General features: G+C 48.7%; 1 protein-coding gene across 8 annotated transcripts in view; it reads right to left on the reverse strand.

Annotated features, from left to right (window-relative positions):
• Positions 1-12,027, reverse strand: part of LOC138569251 (uncharacterized) — a 557,461-nt gene that overhangs the window by 145,794 nt on the left and 399,640 nt on the right. The gene's annotated exons all lie outside the window — the stretch shown is intronic.

Genomic DNA, 12,027 nt, shown 5'->3' on the forward strand with positions numbered 1-12,027 from the left:
AAAAGAAGGCTGGTCGACTGGCTTAATGACGGAGCGGGTGCCTACCCGGCTTCGGAAGTTGGCTCCACGGCCTCCAGGAGCAAGTCGGAGCCTCCATCGAAAAAGGTATGGCCAGCGGAAATTCGCGCTGAGGACAAGCATAAGGGGAAACATGCTGGATCTTCCTCATCACATAAAAAGCCCTCCTCCTCATCATCTAAGACGGAGAGGCTAGCGCTGTCAAAATCCTCCTCAGGGGACCGTCCCAGGTCTTCCATGAGTCGAGATGTTTCAGCCGGGAAGTCGGCATCGAAATCGACGACAAAGTCTAAGGGCTCGACGACGACTTGCTTGTCGACCTCGGTGTCATTGACGATGCCTATTACCGCTCAGGCAGCAGCGGTTGGGATTCCTTCGTCGACGGAGACTGTCTATGGCTTGGCTGCCAGAGGTCTATGACCTGATCCCCCCCCCTGAGGTCTTACTGCAGCCAGACACGGCCAGCTCGGCGGAAGGAGAAGGTGACTCGATTCTGCAGCCATCGGATTTAGGCTTACGGCCTTCCACGTCGGCGGCGACGACGACGAGTGCAAGCGGGGGTATGGTACCTATATCCAAGTTACTGACCCCCCAGACGGTTTTGTCTCTGGATGTGCTTAATACTCTTCAGAAGCTCCTGCAGCGGCTGGATACGCAGTTCCCTCAACCTGGGACGTCATCGTCACTTTTGTCTGTACCTTCCGTCGATGAGCAAACTTGTACGGCTCGCTCGACGACAAAAAACCCATCGGCTCCCCAGGCGGTAAAAGATCGTCCTCGAGCTCAGGAGGAGGGTGAGTTGTCAGGTCCGACTCTATACTGGGTGACTCGGGGTCAGACATCTCCCTGTCACCGTCGAGGGACCCAACATGGAATTCGGATGTAGAGTTAGAGTCTACGAGGAGCCAGACACAGCCATCTCCCCGGATGATGTGGGAGCCTTCCATGCAATGATGGGAAAAGCTTGTTCCGAGTTCGGCTTGATTCCTGAGGAGCAGAAGAAAGACTGTTTCCTTTTTGACCATATGGGTCAAAGGAGAAAATTGGTATTTGCCATCCCAATCCTGGACCACGTGTGGCAAGAAGGTCTCAAGACGATGCGCCATCCGTTCTCGGAGCCAGCCATAAAGGGACGGATCGAGAAAAAGTTTAAAGCTCCGGAGTCCACTCCAAAATGTCTAACATCACAGCCTCTGTCTGACTCGGTGGTGTCGGCGGCAGCGGCTAGGAAGGCCAGGGTCCAGCAAAAATGTTCAACGCCACCGGAAAGCGAGGCTAGGAGGCAGGACGCCTTTGGAAAGAAGGTGCTCTCGGTCGGAGCGACGACAGTAAGAGCAGCCAATTCCTTAGCGATCGTGTCACGATATGATAGAGAAATGTGGCACAAACTAGCCCCTATCCTAGAACACCTGCCAAACGAACACTGGAAAGCAGCTATGTTACTGGTGCGGGATGGCGAAGAGGCCTCAAACCACGCTATTAATATCGCAGTTGACCTAGCAGAGTCTGGCTTCAAACAAATCAACCATGGAGTAGTGCTTCGTCGACAAGCGTGGCTCAAATGTACTACTTTCCGTCCTGAAATCCAGTACAAAGTCCTTGACATGCCATGCGAAGGGGAACACCTGTTTGGCGAAAAGGTTGATGAAGCGTTGAAAGGGATGAAAGAAGACACGGATACTGCTAGGTCCCTCGGCGCCCTTCAAACGGGTAGAAACTTTCGCTCTTTTCGCCCCTTCAGGGGTGCTTCTGGAAACTCCCGCTTTGGAGCCTCGAGGGACCGTGGATTTAACAGGCCCTCGTACTCTTCACAAGGGTTCAGACGAGCGTCCCAGTCGGCACGTAGAAGCAGGGACTATCAAGCCTCCAGGCGGCGAGGCTCGGGTCCGTCGTCAACGAAGAACAAGCAAACCAGCAACCAATGACGGCCTTCGGAACGTCCTGGGGGGTCACTTTCATCACTTCGACCGATGGAAATGCATCACCACAGATCGATGGGTTCTAGACACGATTCGCATGGGTCATGCGCTACAATTCAAAGACAAGCCTCCGCGTCTTCCTCCTTTATTCTCGACACAGCCCCACCTCCGAATCCTACGACAAGAGGCGGCGCTTATGTTGCGAAAAGGGGCGGTAGAGAAAGTTCCTGTGGCACAGGAAGGACAAGGAGTTTATTCCAGGTTCTTTGTTGTCAAGAAGCCAAACGGCAAATGGAGGCCCATTCTCGACCTGAGGGTACTCAACAAGTGGCTAAAGAGCCTGAAATTCAAAATGCTAAAGCTCCAAGAGGTTATCAGGTCGGTGCAACCCATGGATTATCTATCATCACTAGACCTTCAAGATGCTTATTTTCACATCCCAATACGCCCACGACACAGGAGATATTTAAGATTCGTCGTCGGGAGAAAGCATTTTCAGTTCAAGGTCCTCCCGTTCGGGCTCAAGTCCTCCCCCAGGACGTTCACCAAGTGCTTGGCCCCTATAGCGGCCCATTTAAGGAAGGATGGTCACCATGTCTATCCATATCTAGACGACTGGCTGGTCAGAGGTTCGTCCAAGGAACAAACCCGAGACAGTCTACGAGCCACAATGTCCCTCTTACAGGAACTGGGCTTCGCAATAAACTTCAAGTCCTCCGTAGAGCCTTCGAGGACCTTGGTCTTTCTAGGAGCGGAGTTTCATACACACACAAGCCTGGTGAGACCATCCAGCGAAAGAATTCAGAAACTTCAAAGCAAGGCGTCGGAATGGAGAGGCGGTACCAAGGTTTCAGTGCGCAAGTACATGTCCCTGCTAGGGACCATGTCGTCCTGCATTCCGTTGATAAACAACTGCCGTCTGTTTATGAGACCTTGCCAGGAATTTCTAGCGGACCGTTGGGCGCAGAGCCGAGGTCGCTGGTCCGACAGACTGGTCGACGAACAACTAGTTCAAGCACTCTGCTGGTGGAGAGTGTCTACTCATCTAACGAAAGGAATGCCTCTACTGAAACCAGAGTTCCAAAAGACGGTGCTGACGGATGCATCGCTGAGCGGATGGGGAGCTCATCTGGATACGTTACAGGTACAAGGCCAGTGGTCGTTGCAGGAGTCCTCCCTGCATATCAACCTGCTAGAACTGAGAGCAGTGCGATGGGCTCTGAAATCTTTTCTTCCTCAACTGAGGGACTTGGTGCGTGTCATGACGGACAACACCACTACAATGTTCTACTTGAGGAAACAAGGAGGGACACGTTCCAGGTCCCTATCGACGGAGGCACAGAAAATCTGGCATTGGGCCCTGCAACACAACATTCAAATCTTAGCGTTCCACCTACCAGGCGTGAGAAACGTGGAAGCCGATGCCCTCAGCAGAGAAATGAACGAAGTTCACGAATGGGTGCTGAACGACCAACAACTACAACAAGTATTCAAGAAATGGGGACACCCTTCCATAGACTTGTTTGCGACGAAGAACAACAGGAAATGCCATCAGTACGCAAGCAGATGGCCTCAGCAGGGCTCACTGGGGGATGCGTTCTCCTTCCCATGGACAAACAAATTCCTGTACGCATTCCCTCCATTTCCCCTTGTCCGGAGGACGTTGCAATGGATCCTCAGGTACCCATGTCGGGTAATTCTGGTGGCCCCGTACTGGGCCAGACAGGTGTGGTTTTCAGACCTGCTACACCTAGCGGTGGCGGAACCGATGAGATTCCAGAAGACCCCCGACCTTCTGTCTCGACAGGAGGGTGTCGTTTGGCATCATGACCCGGACAGCCTCAAGTTGACGGCCTGGCTCCTGATTCCGGAGGACTGTCGGCGTATCCTGCAAGCGGCAAGAGCACCTTCCACAAACGCCTCATATGCGTACAAATGGAAAAGTTTCTGTCAATGGTGTGAGGATCAACCAGGTTTGGCCCCCGCAGTCGATTAAGCCGGAACAGCTCCTTCCATACTTGCTGTTCTTAGCTCAAAAGGGCCTGTCGGTATCGTCGATAAAAGTACACCTAGCAGCCATTTCCAGGTTTACTCGTCAACGGCATTCGGCACCATTGTTCAGCGACCGCCTGATTAAGCACTTCCTTAAAGGCCTCTTTCGGAGTTTCCCTCCAGAGAAGAAATTTCCGCCGGAGTGGAGCCTCAATCTGGTCTTAACGTCTCTTATGAAGCCTCCTTTTGAGCCAATGTCATCATCGTCTCTAAAGTTTTTGTCGTGGAAATTGGCCTTCCTGGTGGCCATCACTTCAGCCCGACGTATTTCAGAAGTTCAGGCTCTAATGGTAGACCCACCATACTTACGATTTTTCAAGAACAAGGTAGTCCTAGCCACTAACCCACAGTTCATACCAAAAGCTCCTTCGGTGTTCCATAAACACTCCTCTATTGTGTTGCCTACGTTTTTTCCGGAGCCATGCTCGGGAGCGGAGCGCATGCTACACACATTGGATGTAAAAAGGGCTCTCAAGTTTTATCTTCATCGTACGCAACAGTTCAGAGAAACGAGACAGCTGTTCGTGGCCTATGGTTTGGGTGCTAGAGGAAAAGCCATTTCGAAGCAAGGACTGTCAAGATGGGTGTCATCTACCATTTCGTACTGCCATTCCAGGGCAGGGAAGCCTCTTCTACGACGGCCAAGAGCGCCTTCAACTAGAGCAGCGGCATCATCGACGGCACTGTGGGCCGGAGTCCCTCTGGGGGACATCTGCATGGCGGCTACCTGGGCGGCTACACACACCTTTACCCGCCATTACTGCCTGTCGCAGCAACATGCCGAAGATACCAGGATGGGACAGGCGGTGCTTCGACACCTATTCCAATAAGGTAAGCCCCGGCTGAGGGGTTGCATCCTGTGGAATTTATGACTGTATGCGGTTCGTTTTCCTATGTTAACGATTACTGATGTATACATGATCATAGGGAACGGGCTCTGCGAAGAAAGTATATGGGTTTGCATGCACGCCTCCTCCTTGGGGGTGGTACTGCTATGTAATCTATTCTAAGCATGTGAATCCATGAAAGATCCAATGCTGGAGAAGGGAATAGTTTCTTACCTGTAACTTCATTTCTCCAGCATTGGTATCTTTCATGGATTCACATGCGCCCACCTGCCTCCCCTGAACATGCAAACTGGTTCCCCCACTACTTTGGGGGCCGAAATCTGAGGGAGCGCGGGGGCGGGTCCTGTATTTATATCATGACGTCCTGACGGTGCGGGCACGCATGATACAAAACGAGGTGGATAGGACGCATAAGCGTCAAAAGTTTTCCTACGGGAAAGGGTCTATATAATGTACCGGGGATTCCCAGCCTCACGACGGGGAATATTCTAAGCATGTGAATCCATGAAAGATACCAATGCTGGAGAAATGGAGTTACAGGTAAGAAACTATTCCCTTACCACTTGCTGGAGCTGAGTGTGGTCTTTGAGTAAGGGGCGGCACCCTGACCGATTGCAGAGGGTCCTGGATCAAGACGGACACGTGAGTATCAAGTGCGGGTGATAAAAGAAGGCTGGGAGTCAGATTAGGAGGTTTGGGGAAGTACAACACCGGCAGGGGTGAATAAGTGAGGACCCTCTTAGCAGTAAGTGGGGGGGGGGAGAAACTGGGGGTCTGTTCTATATTCTATTCTCCCTTGATTGCATATGGCCACTAGGACAGTATTGGAAAACAAGGTGAAAAGAGGTGTGTGTGTGTGTGTGTGTGTGTGTGTGAGAGAGAGAAGGGGGGGTGGAAGGCGGCGCTGCATAGTGTTATCTCGACTAGTACAGGATATATGGACATGAGAAAATCAAGGTGAAGAAAATAACATAGGGGTCTTGAAGGAAGACCCGGAGTAGTATTTAGAAACACTTATTTCCTACTTTTTCTTAGTCTTCCTCCCTCTCGCCTGGGCGTAGACAGGGTGTAGGGAGAGAATTGTTTAAAGGGATTAGAGAATCAAGGAGGGGTAGCTAGGGGGTACTAGGGAAGGTAAGGTAGAATTCATGGTGCTTGTTATTCGTTGTATGTATTATGACTTATGGTGTTTTATGTGAAGTATTGTCCCCTGTTGATTGCTAATGGATAATAAATTAAAATTGCGTTGAAAAAGATTTTTATATTAATATGGTTTATGAATGACAAAAAGTGAGTAAACTGTCTTTTCCTTTTGAGAAGGATTGCAGAACATATAAAGCTGGTTATAAAAAAAGTGGAAGAGTATAGAAAAAGATTCTTGGTTGAGTAGCACCTTCAGCTTAGTAAAATGGGTGCAGAAACGCCCTTAGCCCATATCTGTAAAACGGGGTACGCAGATAAGATCACCAAGTACCATGAAAGGGAGAAGGCTTGCCCCAAGTGTGGCCCCAGGGAGGGTCATTTGATAAGGCTGTGCTAGATATGGTTGCCACATGTCGGTTCATTAAATATAAAGGGAAGTAATTGCAGAACAGGAATGAAATATTAGATTTGTGGAGGTTGTTTGAAGAAGTTCCTCCAGATAAAATGGCAAGTATAATGGAACTCTGACAACAACTGGCAGTGATGGGACAATTGAGCAGAATAAGACAGAGGTTACATATATATACTCTTTATTAACAAAGCCAGTCCCCGCAGAAGGATATGGTGACCCTGTATACGTAGCACAATCCACAGTACAGCCATCTGCCACTGAACCACCATATGAGAGCCAAGGCATGACGGGTGAGTACTCGCACAATAGATATTGAGAAATTCACACAGGATCTAGATTCACAATTAATGATGTCTCGAACAGAGCTATCTCGCCTGAGGGCCTTGGGGGAACAAGTGGGAGGGGGCGCTAACCCCCCCCCCCCCCCCCCCCACCAGGCAGAGTGGGATGAAATGCCCCAGCCCAGTGAAAGGGTGGTGGAAGAAAGGATGGATACTATTTCGGATAAATGACACCCCTACAAGAATAATAGAAATTACCACAGCTGATGGCGAATGTGAGGCGGAAACGGGAGGTATGGCATCGGACAGGGAAGAAGAATACTGGTGTGACAGAGGAGCAAGAAGAAGAAAGAAGGTTGGGAATGGCTACTGGTGGGGGCCTCATTCTGAGAGGGATTGTCCCCCATGGAAGAATGGAGAAGGAGGTTAAGGAATAGAACAGGACACATGGCAGTAGTAGGGAAGAAGGGGGGGGGGGAAAGGTGAGTACCAGTAAAGGGGGGAAAAAATCTCCAGCTGCCACTGATACAAATAATACAGCATGGGCCCAAATAGACAAAGCTAACTCTTAAAACAGTTACCAACACTGGCTGCAGGCGCAAGCAAATGGATATGTGCATTTGAAAAACGCACGGCTGGAGTGCCCTTGGCAGTGGGGGAATGTTAAAAGCGTGTTGGTATCTGCAGTGGGAGACCAGGCAAACCGGGTCTGGGCGAAGGCGTGGTTTCCCGGAATAACATTGGACTGTGACCGCCATGATGGGGCCTCGTTCAACACAGTATGAGTGAGTGTCGGATGCCCTGAGCCCAGATACACCAGATTTACGGTTAGTAATGCAGTGTACAATGGGAGATGAGGAAGATGCAATGTCTTTCTCTGAATGCAGGATATGTGGAGAGTGGAAACGGGCATGGCCTGGGACCAATCAGCCTTGCTATTTTACTTGATCATAAAAATGGGACGCCCAAAAGAAGTACAGAAGGCCCTTGATAAAATAGCTGGGATAGAAGCCAAGGGATGGGCAGAGATTCAAAGCATAATAGTGCACCACTGCAAAGAAAAAGGAGAGAGCCCAGCGGCGGTTGGCAGACGAGGCTAAATTAGTAGAAAGCAAACTATTGAAGGTCAGTGCAGTAGCAGCAACTAGCACGACAGGAAGAGAATGGGAGGAGAACGAAGAATAGATGGGAATACCGGTGCAAATGGCAGCAAACTGGACATGTAATAGTGAGGACTTGTGGCCAGTGGAAAATCAGTATGAGGGACCACAGTGGCCAGTGAGGGGTGGCTGGGGCAACAAAGGAGGGTACGGAGGACCCCGAGGAGGACAAGGACAATGTTGGAATTGTGGGAGCATTTCATGAGTGTCGGAGTAGAACCCACTAATTCATATTTAAATGAGCAACAGTATGGACACCCCCACCCGGGGAGCCCATATGGATTACCAAAGGGTGGGAACAGAAGTGAGTCTGCCCAACTCTAGGTACATGAATGAGCATCAAGTGCCCCCATAACATGCATCACAACACCCTCAGTGCCATGAGCGCGCTGCTCCCTCCCGTGGAAATGCTTATGCCGCCATCACAAATGGAGCATCTGCACCATGTAGAAGGGACGGAATTGGTAATGGGAAATGTTTTCGATACAGATGAGCACCCAAGGTACTCAGCATAGGACAGCCCACAGGGAACACTTGCGTGTCCAGCAATGTCAACGACCCTTAATGCAGCAGAGGAACCTCTGGTAGGGGCGGCAATCGGAAACAAACAGTTCATTTTCATGGTGGATTGGGGAGTGGAAAAATCATGCCTCAAAGAAGGCAGATTCACGCTTTCTAAACAGACTTTGGAAACGCAAGGATTGTCTGGGGCAGTGGCCGAGGTTCCATACACTGAAGAATTAGACAAAACAGTGGGGTGGAAAACTGTACGGTCACCCTTGTATTACGAAGAATTGCCCATTAATTTGCTGGGAAGGGACCTTCTCGGCAAGCTTAACATGATCGTATCCTTTACTGACAGGAATAGTGTGCTCTACACCAGGAATATGCGCAATCAGTGCCATGCTAGTGATACACACTCAAGCAAAATTCCCACAAACACGTGCCATACCTGTAGATCCAGACATGTTCATACAAGGGCTGAGGATACTAGCAAGGGTGGTGCCAGAATTGAAAAGTAAGGAATGGAGAGTACCCTCAGAGTTTATTTTTTGCCCAATTACAGACCCAGAGATAGTGCCAGGCTCAATAGTGTCCTTAGACATACATGCAGTTACAGGTGTCATCGCAGAGAATAGCAGTAATTGCAATGGACATGCAGGATGCCATTGGAGAACAGTGCTGTGCATCAATGATAATATGGCCCTGCGGGATCTAACAGATGAGTAACTTTTTAGTGACTCAGATGATGATGGGGGAAATATTGATGGAAATTGCAATCCCCTGTGATGTAATGATTCAAAAAAGAGAAGTGCCACTACCCCTCGTAGCGATTGTCAAAGCCCCACTAGCATATTTTGATGAAGACATGTCACAAGTACTGCAGCACTTGTGGACCACAGGCCCACATGATGTAGGGCTGCTACATGAAGTGACACCTGTAAAGATAAAACTCAAACCCGGAGCTATTCTTCCCCGGGTAAAACAATACCCCCTATCCAGGGAAGCAGAAGAGGGAATAAAAGACACCATATATGCATTAATGATACAGGGAATAATAGTGCCATCCAACTCACCCTGCAACACTTGCATCTACCTGATCAAGAAAGCAAAGGGAGGGGCGTGGAGGATGATCTACGACCTACGCCCCTTTAATGACGTAGTACAGAGTTGCCTCTCGTTCCGAATCCTGCTTCAATATTGTGCAGTATCCCAACACAGGCCACATACTTCACTGTGGTGGATTTGAAAAACGCATTCTTTTCAATCCCGCTTGACTCAGAGTCTTGGTACCTAACAGGGTTCACGCTGGGAGGGAAAAGGTGTGAACACTGCAGATTACCTCAAGGATACTGTGTAAGCCACGGTATTTTCAACAGAATTTTGCATAAGGACCTTGGAAACATACATATGACCAGTCCAATCATTCAATATGTAGATGATTTGTTGGTCTGCAGTAATGATGAAAAGGAATGTAGGGAGGATTCCATCATCCTGTTGACACAGAAAGGATATAAAGTGGACAAACAAAAAAGGGCACTATTGCCTGACAGAAGTGTTATACTTAGGTCAGTTGATATCCAAAGATGGCAAGAGAATAATACCTGACAGAGCAGCAGCAATAAAAGCGGTAAAAGAGCCCAAAACAGTTAGAGATGCAGAAGTTCCTTAGCATGTGCAATTACTGCCGAGCCTGGATATTAGACTATGCCGCATACACAAAACCTCTATTACAGGCACTCAAGGAAGCTCAACGAGAAAACACTCAGTTACAGTGGACACAGAAAATGCACACAGCCTTTGACACACTCAAAGAATTGATATCCACAGCTCCAGTTTTGGCAACCCCCAATTAGGATCGTGAGTTTTACCTGTTCTCACACTGGTGACACTGTGCTAACACAGAAAACATTGCTAGGTCACAAGCCCCTGGCATTCTACAGTGGAACACTGGATGTAGTAATGCAAGGGCATTTCGCTTGTGAATAGGCTCTCGCAGCTGCTGAATTCGCAATTGAAAAAAGCTCTACAATCGTGATGGGATGCTCCATCACGTTATATGTAGACAACTCTCTTTTTGCTATCCTGGAATGATCGAAAAGCACATTTACCGCCCAAAGAGCAACAGCATATGAGATAATCATATCCAGTGCAAACATACACATCGTGTGGTGCAAAAGTGTAAACCCTGCCACATTTCTCACTGAAGCATGTATAGTAGAGGACATGATGGGTCAGCCTCCATAGATTGTGAAACAGGAAAAAAACATGTGGGAGCAGCAGTAGTCTGGGTGGAGGATGGGTAATTTGAAGTGATTGTACAAAAAAGATTACCGCCTCACTTCTCAGCCCAAGCAGCAGAACTAGTGGTGCTCATAGAAGCATTGAATACAGCAAAAGGGTGCACCGTCACAATCTATACAGACTCTGCCTATATGGCGACGGCAGTACATGGAGGTTTAGCTAGATGGGGTAGGAGGGGATTCCGAAGAGCAGATGGGTCCCCAGTCCAGCACGTAACACTGTTGGGAGAATTAATTGAGGCATTGAAAGAGTCCACACTCGTAGCCATTGTGAAAGGCCAGGCCCACACACGAGGTGATGTCATCTCATTGGGAAACGTGGCAGCAGAGGCCACCACCAAAGAAGCATCTTATTTACCAAAGAGCCCAACAGATGAGTACATATTATCGAAGGCAGTTGAGGAAGGGCACCCAGAAGGATTCAACTCATTGCCGATTTCCCAAATTATTGAACTTCAGCAAGATGCACCAAGTGAGGAAAAAGAAATGTAGGTGAAAAGAGAGTGTAGCCAGTCATCCACTGCCCTTTTATGGAGACAAAATAATACTGTTAAAGTAGTAAAATTAGTGGAGGTGGCATTCCAACAACTGCACTTCCCTGTACACAATGCAAAGAAACACATTATAGCAGACATACAGGAAGATTGGTTTGCCCCAGGATTACAGGAACAAGTCACAAAGCTAATAATAGACTGTATCACATGCCAAACATACAACTCTGGCATGACCTTACGAACACTGAGAGGGATGTTGCCAAAGTCTGAAGGGCCATTCAGAGAGCTGCATATAGATTATGCAGACATGGGAGGGCGGTGTATTGGGTCCAGATATTTAATTGTTGTGTGTTCCTTTTCTTGGTGGGTAGAAGCAGGTCCCTGTGCTCATCCAGATGCACAGTGTGCCGTCAAATTCCTGATCAGGGAAGTATTCCCCCGCTGGGGTATATGTGATGTCATACATTCTGACAATGGGACACACTTTGTAAATGATATGTTCAAGCACATAACAGCAATTCTGGGAATAACCCACAAGCTCTGCACGATTTATCATCTGCAATCGAATGGAGTTGTTGAAAAAATGAACGGACTGCTCAAGAGCAGTTTGTCAAAACTGTGCCATACACTCAAATAGAACTGAGTATATTGTTTACCCGTAGCCCGTTTCGAGATGAGGAATCAGCCCAGTAAGGACCACCACTTGTCACCCCATGAGATCGTGACCTGTAGGAGGATGCACACAGCCTACTCACCCTTGCGCAGACAGACGCACACCAGAGTGCCATAGTATTAGGAGAAGAGTTCCATGAGTATCTCAGAAACCTTACAAGAGCAGCACGTGCCATAGCAAAATAAATAGCACCCCCATTTACACATGAAATAGCAACAGACAT

This window comes from Ambystoma mexicanum, chromosome 1p (assembly GCF_040938575.1).
Source record: "Ambystoma mexicanum isolate Mex_15411 chromosome 1p, UKY_AmexF1_1, whole genome shotgun sequence".
Classification (NCBI taxonomy): domain Eukaryota; kingdom Metazoa; phylum Chordata; class Amphibia; order Caudata; family Ambystomatidae; genus Ambystoma; species Ambystoma mexicanum.